Source organism: Monodelphis domestica, chromosome 8 (genome assembly GCF_027887165.1).
Source record: "Monodelphis domestica isolate mMonDom1 chromosome 8, mMonDom1.pri, whole genome shotgun sequence".
Lineage (NCBI taxonomy): Eukaryota > Metazoa > Chordata > Mammalia > Didelphimorphia > Didelphidae > Monodelphis > Monodelphis domestica.
This window is the reverse complement of record NC_077234.1, coordinates 109619708-109643865: the sequence shown is the minus strand read 5'-3', so window position 1 is coordinate 109643865 and position 24158 is coordinate 109619708. Positions and strand designations below refer to the sequence as shown.

General features: G+C 37.9%; 1 long non-coding RNA gene across 1 annotated transcript in view; it reads right to left on the bottom strand.

Moving 5' to 3' along the window:
• Window positions 1–502: 502 nt before the first annotated feature.
• The window catches only part of LOC103096764 (uncharacterized), a 35294-nt gene continuing 11638 nt past the window's right edge, over window positions 503–24158 (bottom strand). The window contains exon 3 of the long non-coding RNA XR_001624252.2: window positions 503–1033. This is a non-coding gene — a long non-coding RNA (uncharacterized LOC103096764). The remainder of the gene's footprint in view (window positions 1034–24158) is intronic.

Below are 24158 nucleotides of genomic sequence, written 5' to 3'. Positions count from 1 at the left end.
ATCTATACCAGGAAACCTGTTTCTTTTCTCTTTATTTACATTCGTGCTCCCTGGGCTAGACTAGCGTGCCACGCTGTTCTTCTTGTTCTCATCAGGCTCCCAGAAAAACAGTCATTTTATAATCTCAAGCGGACATATTTCATTACTGTATCAACACTGCACCTAGCCAACCCAGGAAAACAGATGACAAGTCCAGCAAGAAGATACTATAATTCCACACCCCAAAATGCTGTCCTGATCGTGGGACCCTCCCCCTCCCCCAAGAAGCTCTGCCAAATACAATACAAAAAGGAATCATTTTGTGTGAAACAATTTCGAATTCTTGATACCCTGAAAACCTTCACCATACATATAGTACTTTACACATAAACTCTAATTATGCTAATTACAATGCAAGGGGAAAACAAGAGAGGTTTTGTAAATGCCTAATAAGAACGAACTTCCGTACAGGCAATGTTTTAACGGGAAATCCTGTTCATCAGTGTGATCATCTACTGTCTTGGGTCTTGCCATTGGTAACAATTCCCTTTCCTAGTCCAAAACATTTAAAAGAAAGTACTCTACTTTTAATTGTGAGAAAAGACTGGGACGGAAAGGATGGACCATTAGACAAATTGAAGGCAATAACAAATAAAGGCTGGCACTATAACTTTTTTTTCCAAACCCTTACCTTCTGTCTTAGAACCAATTGGTTTGCCCAGGGTCACCCAGCTAGGAAGTGTGTGAGGTGACATTTGAATCCAGCACTTCCATCTCCAGGCATGGCTTGGAGCCTCCAGCACTGTAACTTTTTGACAGTTAAAGTAATTATTCTGTACTTTTTTCCTACCGAATTCATAGGGAGGTTGTAGGGAAAGCCCTTTGTAGACTTAAAACAATGTAACAAGGGAGTTATTGTCAATATAATTACTCAAGGAATTTAACACTGTATTTACCTGGTAGCTTTGCTCTTCTATTAGATGATGGGAATTGAGTTTAAGTGTGTCTTTGGGGTAGGGATGGAAAGGAGCAGATACTCTCTTTGAAGATACATCTGAAGGAAGCAATGTGACAAAGTGTTAAAATAGGTGTATTACATCTGTAATCAGGAGTTTGGGATTTGAATTCCCCCAAAGACGTTTGCTATTTATGTCCCTGAGCCTTTTTCCTCACCTGTAAAAAGGGGACATTAATACTTGCATAATTTAGCTCACAATGTTGTTGTGAGGAAAGCACTTTGTAAACTTTTTAACACATTACATAAACTTGAAATCTTTTTGAAAGTTGTTCATTAAAAAAGGTATAAATCAGCCCCTGCTGGGCAACTTTAGCACAGTATCTTTAATGAGAAGGCATTTTTTAAATGAGTCACGTTGATTGTGATCCAGAAGTTACAACCATCTTTTCTCTGGCAAACAACAACGTTTTATATTAATTACTCTGGCTGTAAAATTAAGGAGCTCCCTCTAGTAATAAGTGAGAAATGAACTGTTAGGAAAATGGAAGAAAATGGAATGGGTTTCCCACCATCTGTACAACCTTCCCACTCCACTACCCCCAAAAGAAGAGAAAAAACAATAGGAGAAAAACTGTGGTTTAGGAGTGAACTCACTTTACAATTGAACTGGAATGGATTTTAAAAACTCTAAAATGAATATAACTTGTGGTATGGGCCCCCAAAGATCCTAGATGTCCCAACTGTGTACCATCCAAAGAGTTTGATATAAAAAAATATGAAAAGGGGGAGGGTGGGTTGTCTTCTTTGGTTAATTGTCAAAGATGGGAACTTAGTCAATTCAGAAAAGTCTATGAAGAAATCACTAAGGTCCTCCAAAGGAAACATATAATATTCAGTGGCTTCAATACAATGGTGTTCTGAGGAAAAGATGGCAAAAAATATGTTGGAAAAACAGACTAAGATCTAAAAAATCAAAGGCATTTAAGGCTTATAGACAATATAAAAAGTCTCACGCCCACATGTGCTTTAGATCTTTTGTCTGTAAAATCTCACTGTGACTAATATTGAGTATACAATCTATTAAAACTTTTATTCGGGACACTATCCATAAGCAAAGGACAAACTGTGGGAGTAGAAACACCAAGGAAAAGCAACTGCCTGACTACAGCAGTTGAGGAGACATGACAGAGGAGAGACTCTAAACAAACACTCTAATGCAAATATTAACAACATGGCAATGGGTTCGAATCAAGAACACATGTGATACCCAGTGGAATCACACGACGGCTATAGGGGTTGGGGGGAGGAAAAGAAAATGATCTTTGTCTTTAATGGATAATGCATGAAAATGATCAAATAAAATACTATAAAATTTAAAAAAAAGAAAAAAAACCTTTTATTCGGGTAGAATTTTGTCTAGCCATGACTCCCACAGCTTTTACTTGAGACACTGATTTTCAACCCAACTCTAAGACTCTACATTTATCCCAACCATTTTCATTTTATTAGAATTAGTTCTAGACTGTCAAGATCTATTTGATGTCCTAAAATATGTGTTGCATGTCTGCAAATGCATTAAGCACAACATCTTTATTTTAAAATCATTGTTAGAAATGTTAAACAAATACAAAGCCAGGCACAGATCATTGGGGCACTCCCCTAGGGATCTCATTCTAAGTTGACATCAAGTTGTTAATCAACTCTATATGAGTCCACCTTTTAACCAATTTTGAAGCCACGTTATTGGACTTTCACCTTACTCACATATGTCCATGTTTTCCACAAGAATATCAAATAAGCATTATCAAATGCTTGACTAAAATCTAATAAACTATATCTGTAGGATTACAATTGTATACTAATCTTACCTTATTTTTTATTTATTTCTTTATTTGTAAAATTTTAAATATTAAGATATTTAGTTAAGTCCTTCCCTCTTTACCGCCCGAAAAGAAGACATCATTTGATGATAAAAAAAAAAAGATATGTATATATAAAACTATGTCTTACTATTTCTTTTTATCAGTTCTTTCTCTGGAGGTAGACCTACACAAGTCATTCTTCAAAGAATACTTCTGTTTCTGTATATTATGTTCTCTGGATTGTGCTTGTTTAATTCTTCATAATTTCATCTGCCTTTCGATGTTTTTTCCAAAATTAACTTGTTTGTAATTTCTTACAGTGCAGTAATATTCCACCACAATCATATGCCAAAACTTTTTTCTCCATTCCTCAATTGATGGGCATCCCTTCAATATTCAGTTCTTTGCTACCACAAAGGGAGCTACTATAAATATTATAGAATATAAGAGTTTCTTTTCCTTTTTCCTCAATCACCTTAAGGAAATAAACCCAATAGTAGTATTGTTGGTCAAAAGGTATATATATTTTTATAACTCTTCAAATACAATTCCAGATTACTTTCTACAATAGTAGGATCAGTTCACAGTTCTACCAACAATGTATTAGTGTTCTTATTTTTCCACATCCTCTTCAACATTTGTCATTTTGTCCTTTTATTGTTTATACAATCTGATAGGTATGAGATGATAGCCCATAATTTTCAGGCTCCATTCTTTTCTCTGTTTTGAAAGCAATTAAAATATGTTGCCCACAATACTTCTCCCATTCTCCACATTCTCTTTCACAGATCACTGTTAGTGGAATAGAAATAATTCTTACAATACTTTCATTACAATAAGATATAGCTTATGAGGGATACAATGATTGGAATTCCTTAAGGACAGGTAAGTGTTTTCTTGCCATGAATAAATGAATGGTGAATTAATGAATTAAAAAATCACTTTACACACTTATTATGTACAAAGTGTTTTGCTTAGGCTGCAAATTGAAAAACAAGAATCTGCCCTCAAGGACCTCATGTTTTACTAGGGCCGTGATGGTGAACCTATGACATGTTTTGATGACACAAGCCGCATGAAGGTTCAATGCACCTCAGGGCCCTGGAGCTGCCCAGAGAGCTGCATGCACGCAGCCTTGGCCATGGCAATGCCTCATCCTGGCAGGGGGTGGGGAAGAAGCATGCTCTATGTGCTGGCTGTGAGGGCCGGAGGCAAGAGGTGGTATGTGCCAGGAGGCTGGGGCAAATGGGGCTTCTGGAACGGAGAGGAGGAGCATGCATAGGCAGGCAGGCTGGCTCTCCAAGCCCCCTGGGCCAGCTGGCTAGGGAGGGAATGGGAGGGGCTAGATCAGTGGAAGACTGGGCAGCTCTAGCCCACACAAGTAGAGGAGTGCCAGGAACCAATTACCAGACACTTTTAGCACCCTGAAAAAATATAGCAATGGCTTTACTCACAATTTTTCCCTCTACATACTTTTATGAGACCTTATTCTCAACATTAAATAATATCAAAACCAACAAAAAGAAACAGATTGACAGTTGAAGTTAGTATAGCTTGCTTGGGTTTGAAGTGTACAAAATATCAACCTTCAATTGAAGATTTAGCCAATTAAATTCAGCAACAAAAAGAGGCACTAATAAGCAGGTTAAAGAATTCCCCCTCACTTATCTTAGTTCGCAGCACCCCACATAAGTTAAATAATATCAAGACCAATGAATGAAACTGACTGTCAGATGAACAAAGAAGTCACTAAGCAGGTAGGTTAAATAATTCATTTTGGGTTTATTAAATATATTACAATAATACATTTTTATTTAAACTATAAATGTCATGAAATTATGGGTTTTTTTTTCTGGAAGTGTCACACCACCTGAATTATGCTCAGTTTTTTGGCAAATTTTTTACACATCAAGCTCAAAAGGTTGCCCATCACTGTACTAGGGGGAACACAATGTGTACAAGTTTCATTATTAAGTCAGATGGAAAGGCTTCATGACTCTGTGGCTATGATTACAAAGTAGATAGTAAAATGACCTTTAATATAATCTCTATTAATACAATGTTTAATTTCCGAACAATTTGAGGTGAGAATTTGGAGGTGAGGACTTTCTTCTCTAGTTTTTTTATTAATTGTGGCTTCTGAGGAGGCAGGGGAAACAGCTCCTGCAAAACAATTTTCCAGATCTCTCCACTAGAATTGGTCCCCTAGATTACAACTGTAGGGAATGGGTGAGGAACAGGGATGATCATCATAAAGGGTGCCATGATTCCCTGGGCTCTAGAAATAAAATTTGACTGAAGCAATTCTATCTTCACTCCAATTATCAGTGTGTCCATCACTCAGAACAATGGCCCTCCTGAGTCTCCTCTTTTACCCAATCTAGCTAAAAAAAAAAAAACTTGCTTTATTTTTACATGGGAGCATTAGAACTCTTGACACTATTTTTCACTCATTACCTCTTTGCTTCCATCTTCTTTAAGTTTAAAAACCTAAAAAATTTAGTGAGTTCCCTGTGTGTCTATATCAGTCCCTTTAAACAATTCCTGTTTTTGTCTCCTCAAAATTATTTCTCTTCATGTCTCAAGAATCTCATTTTTGAAAACTCCCCATCTCTCTTGGATTTGCTTCTTCAGCATTTTAGTTCCTGGGATATAATCTCCCTATACTCTCTCTGAACCCTTAGAAATCTATTCTCTCCAAACTAGTGTCAAATTATTAATGCCTAGCTTTTCCTTCTATATTATAAATTCTGTATTCTAAATTCTAAGAGTCACTTCTCCCTAAAGTTTCCCATCATTCAATTCCCCATTTTTGGTGAGATTCAAATACAGAAAGAATTCCCCCTTGTTGTTATTCAGATACTGAAAGAATTCCCCCTTGTTGTTTCCTCTGTCTTTTGAAGAATTAGGTTAACATTGAAGCAATTCAAGAATTTATTAACTACATTGCTTTTCATTTCTTTTCAGTACTAGAGCATGCCTTCTCCATGGCAGGCTTTTGACATGGTACTCATCTATCTTCTTTTTGTTCAGTTATCTTGCACTTCAGCCAGATGACAGTATTGTTTCTGTTCCTGTCTGTGTTAATTTTCACCAAAATGCTCAACACTGTGCTTCCTCGTTTTGGTTTCTGGATTTCTTAACATGAAAAAAAAATAAATAATATATGCATATGACTTTATGCCTTCCTTTTTATTTCTTTTGATTCCTTTGAATAAAATATACTCTTATAGATCTCCTCTCCTGAGCTATAGTCCAGGCAAAACATCTAATTCCACCAAATCTCAGTGAGAGTTAAATTTTGTTCCTTCTGTGATTTATAGTTCCTCTTGCTTGTTGCTCACATTTTGTGTATCTCTGTACAGCATTAAAGAATTTGGATTTTGTCAGTAACTCCTTTTTGGGAATCTGCTTCCTATGAACTTCTGGATGCCTCTTTTGTTATTCTTCTCCTTATACTGGCTATGGATATCCATAGGAAATTTTCCCCTTCCCCATGCCTTTTGGGATGAAAACCCTTTTTAGTTACATTTGCAAGTTCCACTTGGGTGCCAAAGGGCAGAATAGACTAAGTAGTGGGAAACTCTTTTTCCCCTAATTTATCCCTCCCTCAAATTCTACTGGGTGGTACCAGTGGAAGAGTCACCAAGGTACCCTTTCCTCCATCTCAGGCCCCAGCAGGATCTTTTCTTACCTCCACTATTCCTATCAACACCTCCATTCCCTTTCACCCTTCCAGCCCTACTGAAAATAAACTCCTATCCCAATCCCCACCATCAAGGGAAAGAACCTAAAATACCTGATTCCACTGCCTATTTATATCAGTCATTTGTCTGGGCCCTTCTAGGATTCCCTTACCCTACACTGTGTGGCAGACTTGTCACTCATCACTTCAATGAACAAAGAGGGATCAACTATAATCATCCTGATAAGATGACAAATCTTACTCTCTGAAATCTTGTACTTGCCATCTCCTCTTTGGTTAAATCCTCAGAACTACTAGACCTTTCCATAAACATTGCTTATGGAAACTCAGCTATGTGTGCTAGACCCCCTAAATATAATTTCAGAGAGTTATTTGAGATACTAAGTAGGTAAATTACCTATCCAGAGTCACACAGCTAGATATGAAAGAAATGGAACTTGAACTCAGCTCTTCCTGATTTGGGGTCCAGCTCTACTAAGCCAAATTCCTATAGCAATGCCATTATTGGAATTCAAATGCTTAAGTACTCTAATATTTAACAAGAATAAATGCAAAGTCTAACACAAGGACAAGTCATTTCCCCCCCTTAATGCCTCAAATAACTCTCTAATATTAAATTGAAGAACAGTTACTATTATCTGCAACAATGGAAGGAGCATCTCTGCTAGGAGTCTCCAAAAGCAAGGAAATTATGTGTGGACCATAAAAAATGATAATGACAAGTGATAAGATATTAAAATGGGAGAAAATATAAATGTTTAGCATAATTCTCATTAGGTGTGAATTAGAATGTGAGCTCCTTGAGAGCAGGGACCAAATTCTGTCATTCTTTGTATCTGTAGAGACCAGCACAGTAAGCATCTAATAAATACTTCTTGCCTAACCAACTCACTGAATTCATTATACTGGAAACAGCCAACACCAGCGAAACATTATAAAGTAAGGAATTAAAGGAAATGGTGCTTTAATAAATGGCTGCTGTGATGCAAAGGTGACCTTGGGTTTTGGAAAGCTATACTAACATATCACAAACTCTCATATATCCTCTAAAGCTGGAAATGTTTCAAGTGTGAATCTAGAGACAGATTGTTATCTGAAGACCAAACTGGCTAAATGCTGAGATGATCATCATCAAAAGGATGACCACCAGGTAATGATTATTTTTGGCCACAGCAACCAAGTAAAACATTTAATAAGGACCTGATTTTCCTCTGCATTTGGTGAAATCATAATTCTTCTGAAATATTGTAGTACTGCAGAAATAGTTTGTCAGATAGCTCACTAGACTGGGAACCAGGGAATGTGGGATTTTGGACTATCCACTGGAGGACCCTTGTTATTTCCCATATGAAAAAGAAGCATACAACTTGGCTATACTTAGAAAGACAATTGTTGGGGGCAGCTAGGTAACTCAGTGGACAGAGTTCCAGACTTAGAGTTGGGAAGAATTGGGTTCAAATCTGGACTCAGACCTTTCCTAGCTGTGTGACTCTGGCCAAGTCACTCAGCCCCAATTGTTTAACTCTTATTAATCTTCTGCCTTCCAAACGACACTTTGTAATGAGTCTAAGACAAAAGGTAAGGGTTTAAAAAAAGTTATAACAATGTGACAATTTATAGGCATTATCAACTATCAACTCCTCACTATCTCTTATCCTCCCATATCCAGTTTGTTGACAAGACTTAACAATTTCACCTTTGCACTGTCTCACCTAAGACACTGTCACCACTCTAGTGAAGGCCCCTCATCTTCTCATACCTAGATTATTATAATAGCCTACTGGTGGTTTTGTCTGCCTCCAGTCTCTCCACTCTAATTCATCCTCCATTCAGGCACCAAAGTAATATTCCTGAAGCATAGGTTCAACCATGTTACCCACCCTCCACTCAGTAAATGCCAATGGTTTCTCCTCCAGGATCAAATACAAAATCTTCTGCTTGGCATTTGAAGCTCTTTATAACCTAGCTCTCTCCTACCTTTCCAGTCTTCTTAAACTTTATACTCCATCATATCCTCTTCAATCCTAGGACACTGACCTCTTTGCTGTTCTAGGAACAAGAGAGCAGGTACAGGGTATTCAAAGAAGACCAGTTCCTCTGGTGTGAGAACTTGTCAAGCCCTTTTTAAGGCTCCTTTCTTCCTTTGGCTTCCATTTGTCAACCAGCTCTCACCTGTGTCTCCAAGAAGCTGTATCATGTACAGTGGTCTCACCCCAGTTAACCATCATGGTAGGAAGGTTAAAGCAGATTGAAGCTTTTCTAAAAGCAAAGATTTTTGACACTGTTGATCACCCTCTCCTCAATGAAGTTAGCCATGAAGGCAGCAGAAGTTGACCCAGTGAAACACTTAAAGCTTGATTAGGCATAGATAGAACAAGTCAAAGTCATCCACTGCTTTCTGAGTCATTGCTAGTCATCGTGATTTTTGTATGGCCACTGGACCTTAATGATTCTGGAAGAGAGCATGAGATTGATGACTTTGTGCAATTCTACCTCACTTAAGCCCAATTATGTCCAAGTCAAAAAAACATCACTATGATGTCATTTTGGTCCTCTTCAGGTACAAAAGACAACAACCAAAGAATAAGATGCACTATCTCTTGGCTCTGAATAATTTTTCTGTCTAACCCCCATGCCTGTAATCCTTGCCCTTCTCATCACTACCTTGATTTCCTGGCTTCCTGTAAGTCTCAGCTAAAATTCAATCTTCTCCAGACAGCCTTTTCCATCCCCTCTTAATTCAATTGCCTTTCCTCTCTTAATTATTATTTTTTAAATTTACCTTGTATAGCTTATTTGTATATGTTGTTCATTGTCTCCCCTACTAAAATGTGAGTTCCTTGAGGGCAGGGATTTAAAAAATGTTTATTGATTGATGGAAATAGCAAAGCATTTACACTGGTAACAAAATATTTGCCCCACACTTCTGGAGCTCTACCACAAATATATCAAAAGAAATGAAGAATATGTACACAATGTTCATTAATAAAGAGTTATTTATATAGGGATGTAGCTCATACCACTGGCACTACAGGGTCCCAATATCTTTTCTCTTCTCATGGTATCCTTCCCCTGCTCCCCTTGAATGCAGTATATATGTTGGGCAGGCCACTGTGCTAGGATGCTTGGGTCTCTCTGCCGCTTGACATGGCTCTGCAACTGAACTCTTTGGACCCGATCTCTTCTGGGTAGAGCTGTTGAAAGAGTTGCTCTATGGCAAGATGCAATTGCCATTGGAGGGGATGGAAGATATGAGAAGAAAAATCCCCCTCACCTCTTCTTGCAGCACCATAAAATACAAAGAAAAAGACAAAAAGTGATTTCCTCTCAGAAACTGTGTACTTCTTCAGTTGCAGGCTCCCTTCTCAACTACCAGAAGTGACTTCCTTCTCAATGTTTGTTTACTCTCCTTAAGGTCACCAGGACCATGGCTGAGCATTTAGTCAGTCAATGGCTTCACCATGTGGAATTCCATCACATTAATAAAAAAATTTTTCCTATCTCCATACTTCTTTACACTTTTACTCTGGCCCATCAGAGTCTTTGTTCTCTTTTACAAGATAAATAGGTCGCTTTCAGCTTCAAAGTCTTTAAAATCTGTAAACAGATTACTCAGTGTCTAAGCTATATATGCAACCATTCAAAGTCCAAAAGGGGCAACATTTTAACATCTTGTTATCAACTGTTTTATCAGGTAGCATAAAATATATTGGAAGGACACAGTTGTTCATGGTTACCCTGACCAATCCATTTCTACAGTGAAAACAAACACTCAAATTAATTCTAGGTGTTTGTTTTTTTTTAAGGTTTGCAAAGATTTCTGGCAAGGGGAGGCAGCTAGGTGACTCAGTGGATATAGTACTGAGCCTCTAGCCTCAGACATTTACTAGCTGTGTTACCCAAATCCCATAATTTCTGTTTGCCTCAATCTACTGGAGGAGGAAATGGGGGGTGGGGTGGCACTCTAGTATCTTTGCCAAGAAACCCCATAGACAGCATTGGCGTGCTATGGGCAATGAGGTCATGAAGACTCAAATATGACTGACCGAATAGCAGCAAAAAAGGACTCTGGAAGTCACTGGTTCTTCCACATGTGCATTGACACAAATTGATGAGAATTAGAATCATAGATCTTTGGGAGGAAATGGTCTTGTCTCTTGAATTGTTAGCCAAGGTATCATTGTTCCCATTTTACAGATAAAATATCTGAGGCCAAGAGAAGCTGAATTATTTACTCAAATCTTGACAATAAGTCACAGTATTGTGGGAAAACACACCAAAACTTATAAAAGTATCTCAAAGAATTGGAGTTTCAAAACTCTTCGGCCCAGAGGTATGAAAGTTTTTATTTAAAGAAGAAATTTAGAGTGAAGAAATGTCCCACTGTGGTGGCAAACCTATGGCACGTGTGCCAGAGGGGCAATTCAGCACTCTCTCCATGGGCACACATACTATCACCCCAGCACAGAGATCACTGGAGTTTATTACTAGAAAGTCAGAAGGATGTGGGACTGGGCTGATCCCCTCCTCCTCTCCACATGTGCCTGAGGACATTTCTCACATCACCCACCCCTCTTCCCAGCAGCCCTATGGGAGCGCTTTGTCCCTCCCCTGTCTGAGGTTAGGCATGGGGCTCACATGCAGTATAAGGGTTGCAGTTTGTGCACTCAGTCTCTAAAAGGTGACCTAGACTGATGGAATGACCCGAAGGCTGATGAAATGGCCCAAGCTGTGGATCAGGGTTTGCATATTTATTAAAAGTCTCAGGGTTTGTCCCCTCCCATTCCAGGGAAATTTTCACCTTTTTACTGGAACAGGCCACCCCTAAGCATTCTAGGGTGTTTGAGGCAGAAAAACCCAGAAATGGGCATAAAGGAGGATGGTACAAATCCAGGTATAGATGAACTTAAGGACACCAAAAAGAGAATGGGAGCATACATGAGTTTGGGGGATTCCCCTGAATTGTCAGTATCTTTAGCACGCATTTCTTGTGTTCCCTTCATTGTCCCCCTTGCCATCATTTGTCAGCATAGGAGATGTCTTGCTATCCTCCTGGAATGTCCTTATCTAGTTGGGAAACATAGGAAGGGTACAGAACAGTACAAGACCACTATAGGTGATTAATAATACAGAACAGTACAAAACTAATGTAAATACAGAATAATATAAGACTATAGGCGATTAATAATACAGAACAGTACAAGCCTAATGTAAATAATTAATAATACAGATTTTGCAATTTATGCTCACCTACTACTAACTGGTAAAAAATACACGACTCCAAAACACAAGGGTCCCTCTTCTATCACTACCCACCTTCTATCACTGCCCACTTCCATGAACAGTATCAGAGGTCACTTAGTCCAACTTGTAGTTTAACAAGAATCTCTCCCATATTATACCCAACAAAGGAGCATCAGCCTTTGCCTGAAGACTTCCTGACACAGCCCATTCCATATTTAGATGTTTAATTATTAGGAAACTTTTCCTTATATCAGACCTAAATTTATCTCTGCAGCTTCTAACCCTCCTCCTAGTTCTGTTCCCTAGACCCTACTAGAACAAGTCTAGCTTTCTTCCACAGGACAGCCCTTCAAATATTTAAAGGTGGCTATTGTGTCCTCCGTGCATCTTCTCTTCTTCAAGTCGAACAACTTAGGTTCCTTCAACAACACTAATTATAAAATGTTTTCACCACTTTGTTGCTCGTTCCTTGGTTTATTAATGCTTTTTTCCTAAAAAACAGTGCTCAAATCCCAATATAATACTCTATAGCAATAAGTAGTCTGACGGAGACAGAGTACAAGGGAAGGGAATCAGCATTTATTCAGCTCCTTTATCAGACATTATGCTAAACAGTTTATAGATATTATCACTTAGTCCTCATATTAATCATAGGTGTTATTATGCCCCCATTTTATTGTTAAGGAAACTGGAGCAGATTGAGATTAATTAACATGCCCAGAGTCAAACTGCTAATAAATGTCTGGGGTCAGACTCGAACTCAATTCTTCCTAACTCCAGGGCCATTGCTCCACCCAGCTGTCTTCCCAATTCCACTGTCCTATACACTATTCTTTTCTTAATGCAATGCAATATTGCATTAGTTTTTGGTTCAGGCTGGCACATATATGTGGTCTCATACTGAACTTTCAGGTATTTTTCTAAGGAACTACTATTTAGCCAGACCTCCCCTATTTTGTACTTGTGAAGTTGTTGTTTTTAAATTCCAGTATAACACTTCATATTTAGTCGAAGATTGAACGATAGAAAATGAATTACATCCTTAGTCTCCTGACTCCTTGTGCATTGTTCCTTGCTATACTTCAACTCATTGAACAAAGATAAAAGCTGAAAAGCATTCACACCCAGAAAAATCAGAATTCCTGTCCCTTGTCTGACAGTAACTTAATCTGGGGCCATATTTAAGTCTTTTAACCTTTCAGCATGTCAAATATCTCATTTGGTTGAAACCGAAGCACCTTCTGAAGATAATAATCCCAACCTGCTTCAAGGGGATGTGATATGATAATAATTGGAGAATATTTGGAAATATCTAATATTAAAGGAAGTCAAAATATGTGATTCAACACACTATTTCTATTTCAATATCAAAGCGTAATGCAATGAGTTGAGGAGAAAATGAGATCACTTGATATCAAATAGCTGATGAAATTCCCCAAAGTTAGTTTGTATCTCATTATACCATACCCTTAGGTTGCTAGAGTCTGCAACCATTATAAAGAAGATTATCTGGCTCTGTTGTGAGGGTCCTGTGATTTTCTATACTTCACTCTGGATTACCTTATAAATATATCTTCACATTTTGCCAACATGCTTTTGGAAGATAATGGTGTTTGTCTACATATTGTCTATGCATGTATGTGTGCAAAGTTCAAAATCAAGAAGTTTTCATAGAAACTGACCAAAAACTCTTTTTTGCTCAACAGCAATTCAATTTCGTTAGGTCTTTCTGAAGAACCTTATTTTCCTTTTCTAAAAGTGTCTTGCCATTTCACTTGAGCAGCCAGGAAAAAAAAAGAAATTCTCACAGAAAGAATTAAATGGAAAATGAAAAAAAGAAAGAAACTTTAGAGAAAAGAAGATTTATTTAAAGAATTGATCAGAACTATTTTTAAGCACTCTCTCCTGCTCTGCTTATCAAGTATTAGGTTCTACACACTGTATTTCCATTTGAAGCCAGCTCTGTGACTTCTATGGGCTTAGATGAGCCAGACATTTCAGCTCAATTTCAGGACTTGCTTCATTTCTATTATCTGAGGATTGTGTGAAGCATAATGCCTGGGGGGCCTCCATTCCAGCTTAGATCCTGCTCACCCTGGTAGTGGGACTGAGGAGTCACAAAGTGACAGGGTAACTGAGACTGCTGGGTTCCCAGTGATGGTAGGCATTCAGAGTAACAATGTGGCAGAGCCAGCACAAAGTGACCACGGAGGTGAAACAAAATGGGTTTTAAAAGTAGGACAGGAAGCTGAGTTTGGCTCTCAGGCTGTCCAGGCTCCATCTTATCTTACCTGGGGGTCTCTGACAAATTCATGGGCCTCAGCCATCCAGCAAAATGAAGTATCAGATCCAGGAAGCCTGAGAGCCACAGCTCTCTCTCTCTCTCTCTCTCTCTCTCTCTCTCTCTCTCTCTCTCTCTCTCTCTCTCTCTCTCTCTCTCTCTATCTATCTATCTATCTCTATCTTTGTCTGGCTCTCTGTCTGTCTGGCTCTCTCTATCAATCACTCTCTCTTTACCAATAAAGACATAAATCTGATAGGATAGCCCCCAGCTCAATTTTTATTTATAAGAGGATGTTATAAGAGTCAATATGGCCAATATTAGTACCTAGGACTTGCATATTTTTCCCATGTGTCTCAGATCAAATAACCAATCAATGACCTACTATGCTCCAGCCACTACTCTAGAGGCTATAGGTACAAAGATGAGAAATAACTCCTTTCCTCAAATAATGTACATTCTATAAGTGGGTCAATATATGCATGTACAAAATAGACACATGATAAACACATAATAAAGAAAATAAAAAATAAATGGAAAAGTAATTTGAGAGATTAGAATGGTCGATGTAGGAAGTGAAAAATCAGCTTCACTAGCACACTGCCATTAAAATTGTAAAGTAGTCCCAAAATTCTGGAAAGAGTTTTGGAATTAAGTAAGAAAGTGACTAAAACTTCCATCCCATCATGCCAAAAAGAAGCTTGAAAATGGCTCTTTTTTTATATTCCCACATTAACTATCAGCCTTCTCTAGGATGTAGCCTGGCACACCAAACAGGCAGCTATTCAGTTCCCATTTATTAATTTTCTTGCTCTGCTTCATCATTTCAGCTTTTTTTACACTATTATAATCCCTATGTATATGTTATATATAATGTATTTTAAAAGATATAATGGGGGAGAGACCCAAAATGGATAGAGTAGTTTCCACTTAGGGACCCCCACTGAATACCCAGCCATGATCTCTGGGTATTATAACCTCTTATTAGTGAGAGTGAAATAGAATCACTTTCTCTCAATGGGCCAGTTGTGCAAATGCCTTGGAAACAATTGATGTATAAAATCAGTATCTCTTATTTTAAGAGAGGATACAAACTGAGGATCAGAACAAGGGGTTCCTAATTCTAAGGGATCTAGCTATTCACCCTATATTCCTCTATGTCCATCACAAGAGGGAGTCTTCTGGTCTTCCAGCTCACCTACCAGCTCCCTATTTCTATCTAGGTGTTCCCCAAAAGCTGACTAAGCTATCTATCAATGACCCTCAGTAGTTGGTTAGATTTAGTTCAACAGCTGTCTCCAAAATCTTTAGGATTTCTCTCAAAGGGCTAAGTTCACCCCAGGGGGTCTGACCCCCGAGGTAAAACCTCAAAGCCTATCTGACAGGATTTTTAGATAAAAACCTTCTGGAAAGCACAGCAGATATGATCAGATCCTTTTCTAGATGTTTCCCAGTCAAACAGAGAACCTCCAAAGATGATTTAGGCTTTTCTCCCTTTCCACAGTCAGGTTGAGGTAGATAAACTCTAACAAGCCCACCTTTCCTCCACCCTTCCGGACAGGAAAAACAAAGCTTCCTTCAGGAAGTCACTCACTCTAGCACTTGTCACTTTCAAACTGTTCCTCCTCTGCCTTCTGCCTGCTAAGATCCTTTCCCTTGAGTTAAAGACAGTCTTCCATTTCTCTTAAATCTTATCCTATCTCTATCCTTTTCCCATTAAAGTATAGACACTATACACTAGTACAGAGTTGGGGAACCTTTTCCCAGTTCGAGTGCTCAGAGGGGAAATTCAAGCTGTCTGGGAGTGCCCAGGTTAGCAGAGAGAGCTGAGGGAGAAAGTGCTTGCTTTGGGCACTGGACAGAGGAGTAGGGCATATAAAAAAGGTCCTCAGACCCTGGGAAGAGAGGGAGCAGAGCAGCTCCCTGAGTGCCGGATCTGCACAGGTGCCATAGCTTTGCCAACAGGGCACTAGTGTATAATATACATACTATATATTATATTTATAATATATACACATATATTATACATATATAACATCTGTATGTTTATATATCCATATATGTGTGTATATGTAACTATGTCTACAGCTGTCTGCATGGATGTCTATCAATATCTATGCCTGTGTCTCTACCTGGGTGTGTATGTGTGTAGCTGGCTGTCCTTTACAAGTTGCCCTATTATGATCAACTCAATCCCTATCTTATCTCGTTATGTCCCTCAAATCTGACACCTTAATTCCCTCCATTTCTCTTCCACCCACAGTCAGACATTCTTGCAGAGAAAACAGCCAGAAAACTTGGCTCCCCTTTTAGACTTTCCACACTAACCCTGAATGACCACAGTTAGCAGCTGGCAATGGATCTTGCTCAACCTAGACCTGGCTTCCCTCTTCAAAGGTTTCCATTCCTACCTAATCCCTCTGTCTCTCTGCCTCCTGGCTGGATTAAGCAAAGGCTAATTCCATTAATTTATAGTTTCATGAGCCAGATAAAGAACTCCATTGGTCCAAAATTCATATGTATTCCTGATTATGAAACCTGAAGGGGAAAAAAAGGACAGGAAATAACTTCCTCTTTTAAAAGCTGTAGTTAGTAAATAGAGAAGAGTAGTGTCAGAAAATTGATTGGACATCTACTTTCACTAAAACCAAATCAGGATCTCAGAATCTGTTCTTCATCAGTGTGCATTAGAAGGAAGTGCTGTATAGATTGGTTCAATTTGCAGCTGTCATTCAGATATACCTAGAACAGAGACTAAATTTGATTCTATTAGCTCTTGCTTTAGGGAATATTTCTTTCTACTTTCATCTTCTCTACAAAGCCCTATCATTTCCAGGTTCCTTATGCAGATATGAATTCATTTGGGGTACCTCAGAGGAATATTGCTCATAAAGGCAGTTTTCTGAGATATCACCAGCAAAGACACCAGGGCCTTTCCCAAATACCTATAGGGTGAAAAACGATTATGCTTCCAAGAATATTTCCATCCTAGCTATTAGGATGCGTACAGATGGGAACACAAAGAACATTGCTATAAAATTGGGTTTTCTGTGTTCCAAAGGGAGAGTTATTAAAAAAAAAAAGGACTAGGTACAAATGTTGCCGCAAATGAAAATAGATGATTCCTCACATTGCCAAAGACTGTAGGTGGGTAACATCAAAAAAGCCACAGGGTGCTCATTAAAGGCTGCCCTTTGAAAGTAAGGAATCACTATCTGGTAGCCCAGAATAAACAAAGAAACTGACCAATATCTTCAAGGGTTTCAAAAACAAGCAGTTAACACAACCAGACACCATCCCCTGCCAGAATGGCAATATTCACTCCAATCAGAATCAGCGAGTTATGCTTTAAAAAAATATATAATAAGCAAAGCCGTGTACTCAGTACAGCAAAAGACATTAGAAAAGAAATGCTGTTCTCATTATGACTGCTTTTCTCTCTTAGAGAATCAAGAACAGACATGTGTAGGTGTAAAACAATTAACCTTTTAATACAAACACAGATAGCAGAGCTAGAATTGACCCAATAAATAGTAGAGTCCATTCTGCTGCCAAGCTGAGAGAAATCACTAAAGAAACACAATCTATTCTCATCACATTTAAAAGTAACAAAAAAAGAGCGTTTCAAAACTCAGTAGGGGGTAGGAGCATACCTTAAAGCATACCAATTCAGCTTTACTTGCCCTCAACAGCTATAATTATTCTTGCCAAATGGAAGGAAGGGCCATCCTTATGGAGTGCCAGCCACACAGTTTCTGACCACTGCCCCAAGGAAGATACCCTGAACCATCAGAAGCAAAGAGCCTCAGTAATAGTGCTTCTTATTATTATTATTGACTATGATGAAGGTGATGATAATGACAATAAAAACACTTCTAAAGTGCTTTTATATTTTCAAAGTCCTTTACATGTTACCTTGTTTGGTTTCATCAGCCCTGTAAGGGATCTCACATCCATCTACCATCAGCTATAGCCAGTGGATGCAGATAAAAAACTAGAACTTAAATGTTCCAAAGGAATCCTAAAGAGAAATACTGTAGAGAGAAATAAGAAAAAGGTCCAGAACAGAGATTAGAGGGAATTGGAGAAAGAGGATGATTCAATATCATCAAAGGAAACAAAGGCCAAGTGGTCAGACAGGTAGAAGTAAATAGAAGAAAATAGAGTTATGGAGTTTTTATCAATCAGTACTGTTTGATACTAATGGCTATCATTGGCTACTTTCTTAGCTTGCCTTGAGAGGTTTATTACAAGTGTGGAAAATAAATGAGAGCTCTGAATGAAAGCCTTGGAGGGAGAATAAAGATGTATTACAAAAGGTACCAAGTTATCTAGGTGATTCAGTAAATAAAAAGCTCAACTAAGAGTCAAGTAGATTTGAGTTCAAATTTAGTCTCAAACATTTACAAGCTGTGTGACACTGGGCACTCACTTAACTATTTTCTGCCTCAGTTTCATCATCTATAAAATGGACATAATAATAAGACCTATTTCCCAGGGATGCTTTGAAGATAAAATTAATATTTGTAAAGTACTTTGCAAATCTTAAAACCCTATATAAATGCTACTTGCTGTTAAGAAGTATAAAACTTGGGGGCAGCTAGGTGGCATAGCAGATAGAAAGCCAGGCCTGGAGATGGGAGGTCCTGGATTCAAATGCCTAGTCTTACTGTTCTTCTGGCTTGGAACCAATACTTAGTATTAATTCTAAGGCAGAAGACTTTTTAAAAAAGGATAAAACTATACCAAAGTAACAGGCTCCAAATATTAGAACCAAACAGAAGTTATTGATTCCATGAGGCAACAAAAAATATTAAAACAAAGTCAAAAGACTAAAAAAAATTAAAAAAATGTAAGATATCTCTTTTCAAAAACAAATGACCTATAAAACAGGTCAAAAAGAGATAATTTAAGAATCATGGACAACCTGAAAACCAAGACAATAAAAAGAGCCAAGATATCTTATTTCAAGAAATCCTAAAGGAAAACTGCCCAGATCTTAAGAAGCTAAAGCAAAATGAAAATAGAAAGAATGCACTAGAACTCCCAAATAAGAGAAGCCTACCAGGGACAACAACCCTGTGTAGCCTCCCTGGGAGCCCTGTTACTCCAATTATTGGTTCCCAAACTATGGCCCACTGGCCACATGCAGTCCCCTGAGGCCATGTATCCGGCCCCCACTGCACTTCTGGAAGGGGCACCTCTTTCATTGGTGGTCAGTGAGAGGAGCACTGTATGTGGCGGTGCCACAAAGCATGGTGTCCCTCATGTAGAGTACTACTTCTGGTGACATAATCCTTTGTGTGGCGCCTTAGAAAGAGGCTCTGAGCAAAGGATTATGTGGCTGCACAATGGAAGACATCAGCATGGTGAGCAGCTATCTGGGGAAGGGGATTCCACACTGTGTATACTGCTGCCCATTTAGGGTTAGAGTTAGGTTTTTCTAGTCCGGCCCTCCAATGGTCTGAGGAACAGTGAACTGGCCCCCTGTGTAAAAAGTTTGGGCACCCCTGTTCCAATAAATAGCCTGATTTCTACTTCCATTCTCTGTGGTTCACCCTTAATTTCTAGCAGTGCTTGCTCTAAGCTTAGACCCTTCTGCTCAAGCTCTGGACACTATTATATCCCATACCCCAATCCCCAATTCCATGGCATGCTTCTTCCATCTTCTCCCAAGCTAAGGGAACTGAGGGTAAATTGCACATCCCCAAATGTCCAATTGTCATCCAAAACATTTACCCTATTAAGGTCCCCAGATCTGGCTTGATCCTGTGGATTTATTTATATATATATATACATAATTTGACAAAGGAAGGAATAAGAGATTAATTCATTCTCCCCAAAATAAATCCCTCCCTCCCTCATGCACATGTCATCATTTTTCTTTCATATTGTGCAAATAGAGAAAGTTCCATTGACATGGGAGTATACCAAAGAAAGTCAAGCCTTTGATCCTTCTGTTTGGGCATGCAGATTTGAGGAGCTGCGACTCGATGAATTGTTGTTGTTTTGTGCGGTTAAATAAAGCAGAAACATATGTCTCACCCATATTAATGTTTACTGGTTGGGTTCTTGTCTCCTCCACCACAAACGGCATTTGTTACCATTTTTTCCCTATTTGAATGAAATAGAAATGGAGGGTTTTTCCAACTGATTTTTTATTGCTTCTCCCTTTCCAGGCTGTGCTTCACAACTTGGCTCATCTGGGTAGCACATAATTTACGATTCATGATTACAATGTTAATGGTTTCAAGATCTGATCTCAGACGATTACTTTTTCATTTAGTTTTGCTTAAAAATCATTAAAATAAGGGAGGCAATCAAGAATATACAACTATATTTGTAACAAAGGATTATAGACATTATGGGACTTTTTAAGGTTTGCATTTATATCATTCACATTATCGTTTCCAGGAAAATTTCTCCTGTTGAGGAGATTATACAGAGTATCTAGTGACAGTCATTATGGAGAGATGATAGGACCTTACATCAAATAGAAATGCCATTTTGTAATCAGTCTTTGGCACTTTTAAGTGGAATTTCCTGAATGTATTCACTAATGTGCCTTCTATATTCTGAAATTATGGTGCAATCATAAGTTTGATCAGGATGTATAGATGGTAAGACTAGTTAAATAGTTCCCAAACAAATTCTAGAGAAGACCAGACCACACCACTGAGTCATCATAATCAAGACATGAAACAACACAAATCTCTTCCATCTCTAATGGGGTTGGTTTAGAATATTCTGTACCCTGATCCCACATTGAGAAATTCAATTCCTTCATATAAGGGAATGAGATTAGGTCTGGTCTCAATTTGTTATGAAATTGGCATGCATTTCTTAATAAATCGATGTTCAGAAGCTCAAACCTCTGTTTCCTAAGCCATTTCATCTTTCAACATTAGTGATATTTGCTTTTCCTGGAGCATATGATTTGTGGGCAGAGTGAATAACAGCAAATGGTTCATCAACACGTGATCCTTAAAGAAGATCAAAAATATAACTGCAGTGGCAGGAACTAGGAAAAATGCTTGGAAAATAAATTGTACAAACAAAAAAATTGGGACAAAACCAGAATATTTTGTTCATTATCTCAAATGTGTGTGCCTTAACACGAGTAGAATCATATTATGTTATAATCTGGAGGGCAGATATCACTCTTTAGTCATGTGTGGCACATTAATTTTAGTTATATTTATAGACATAGTAGTTAATGTTGTCATTTGGGAAAATCATATACAAGAGAAGTCAATTTTAACCAGCTTATTCTGAATAATATTTAAAATAAATGTTTGTTGTATTATCTCATTTTAGCCAGCTACGTATTTAATGTGTAGATTTGCTAATTGATGTCAACATTAGTCAATTCTGTACTTAATGGTGACATAGAACCTCCTAAAAAGAAAAAAGGCTTGAGTTTTAAGTTTGATCCTACTTCATACAAACTATATAATGTTAGACATGTCATTTAATAACCTCAAGACTCAATTACCTTATTTTCAAAATAGATATAATTATATCCACTCTAGAATAAAAGGAGATAATGTAAGTTAAAGGCTTGTAAAAACCAAGGAGTTATACAAATATAGGTAATATTTGTTTTTTATTACTTCATATCTAATAAGTTTTATATTTCTTGCCTTCTCAATAGGCAGACAAGAATTGGAAGGAGAGGGGGAACTTAGACCTGAAAATAAAATAAAATACAAATTGAATAAAAATTAAATAAAATGAATTTCAAAATCAAAAATAAGATAACAATATTGCAAGAATGATCATTATTGTCTTAACCTTTGATTTCATAGGAAGAAATCTTCTGGTTTGGAAACTCTAAAAACCAATGGAAGTATAATATTTATTCTGCAATACTTGGTTGAGAAAATTGCCTAGAGCACTGAAGTTAAATGATTTCCTCAAAGTTACATAGTATTTGCAAGAGGCAGGACTTAAACTCAGTTTCTCTCTACTCTATGGCCAGCCTTCTATCCATTATGTCATGATGCCTCTTAAGAAACTATGGTTCCCAGGGGCAGCTGGATGGTTCAGTGGATTGAGCCAGAGCTAGAAACAGGAGGTCCTAGGTTCAAATCTGGCCTCAGACACTTCCTAACTATGTGATCCTGGACAAGTCACTTAACTCCCATTGCCTAGCTCTCACCACTCTTCTGCCTTGGAACATTCAATACACAGTATTGATTCTAAGATGGAAGGCAAGGGTTTAAAAAAGAAAAGATACTATTATTCTCAAAAATAAGAGAAAAGGACCTACTGGTAGAAAAATATTCCTACAATTCTTTTTGTGGTACCAAAGAACTGAAAACTGAAGGGATTTCAATCAATTGGGGAATAGCTGAGCGAGATTATAATTGAATACTATTGTGCTATAAGAAATGATAAATAGGATGGCGACAGAGACAACCTGGAAAGACATGTATGAAATGAGGCAAAGTGAAATGAACAGAACCAGGAGAACATTGCATACAGAAACAACAATAATGTATAATGGTTAACTATAAATAACTTTGCACTATTATCAGTAATAGAAGGATCCAAGACAACTCCATGGGTCTCATTAAGTAAAAGGATATCCACTGCCTTAGGAGGAACTGATGGAGTTGGAATACAGATTGAAACACAGCATTCTTGGCTTTGTTTCCTCCATGAAGTTTTCTGTAGTGTAAGTGATAGGTACCATCTTTCACAATATGACAAACAGGGAAATAAATGTTGTATAATGACACATGTACAACCCATTTCATATTACCTGCCATCTTTAGGAAGGGGGGGACATGGGAAGGAAAGAAAGAACATGGATCACAAAATGTCAGAAAATGATTAAAAATTGTGTAGGCATATTATCTAGGAAAAATGGAAATTAAATTTTAAAAGGTACTATTACTATTATATTTTGAAAAAGCTTCACATGCCTACATATACTTAAAAGGCATCCTCATCAGCTTAAAGGGACCTACTATGGTGCTCCAAGAAAAATAACTAGCTCCTCCTACAATTGATTTCTTCACCCTATTTTCCCACAGCACATGTGAAGTGATCTCACACAAAACCTTTGGCTTTTCTTGAAGCCCTACCCACCCGGCCTCCTTTCTAACCAAACATACCGACTAGAATTTTGCTCTTCAAAAGTATCTTTCATTTGAAGCTCATCTAGGACCTTTAATTAAAAAAAATTGGTCCTAGTAAAGATGTGTGTCCAGATGGAAAATGAATAGCTTTTGGTCCTTCGTAAAGGAGATTAAATTACCTTTCCTAAAGCTTCAAAGAGCTTTGCATTTCACCCCTCCTAACACTCTTTACTTAAGATGACCTGATTTCTGTAGATGGGATTTTGATACAAAAGCACCCCATTTTGTTTCATATTAATGTCAAGGAGAAGCAAAATGAAAGCCCATCACATCATATCCAAATGTCTGCCTCAGCAGCAGGTGGCATTGGTTCTGGTAAGAATATGCCAATCTGCTTCCCTATAGTTTCATTCACCATTCTAATCATTTTCTAAACCTTGGTCACCACTTCCCAAAAGTAATGTTTCTCTCTTAAAATATAAGATCCTTTTGGACTGGGAATGTTTCTACTTTTTGATTTCTGACAAAGCTTGGCATATAAGCACTGAATAAATACTTTTTCATGTATTCATTCTTTTATACCAAGAAGTATTGTATCAAAGTAGGGGGAGAGGAATACGGTGTGGAGAAAGCAATGAATTTGAGGTCAAAATATGGGTTGAAGCCCTGCTGTAAGACCTGAAAAAATTATTTCTAACTAATTCAGTCCAACAAACATATCTATTAAGTGCTTTCAAGGTCTAATACAGTGTGCTAGATGTAGGCATCCAAAGACAAAAATTGCACAACACCTGCCTACATTTGACTCAATCTCTCTGAGCCTGTTTCTTCTGTAAAATTTGGATAATACTCTGCCTAGCTCCCAAGGATATTTTGGGAGAAATGCTTTACCAATTATCCAGTTACATATATAGATGTGTGCTTCTGAAAAACCACAGTTACTAGAACAGCTACTTCATTGCAATCAAAAATTAGCAGAACAAAACTTGCAAACGAATGCCCCTGTCCTCAAGGATCATCCATTCTAATAGATATTTTATTA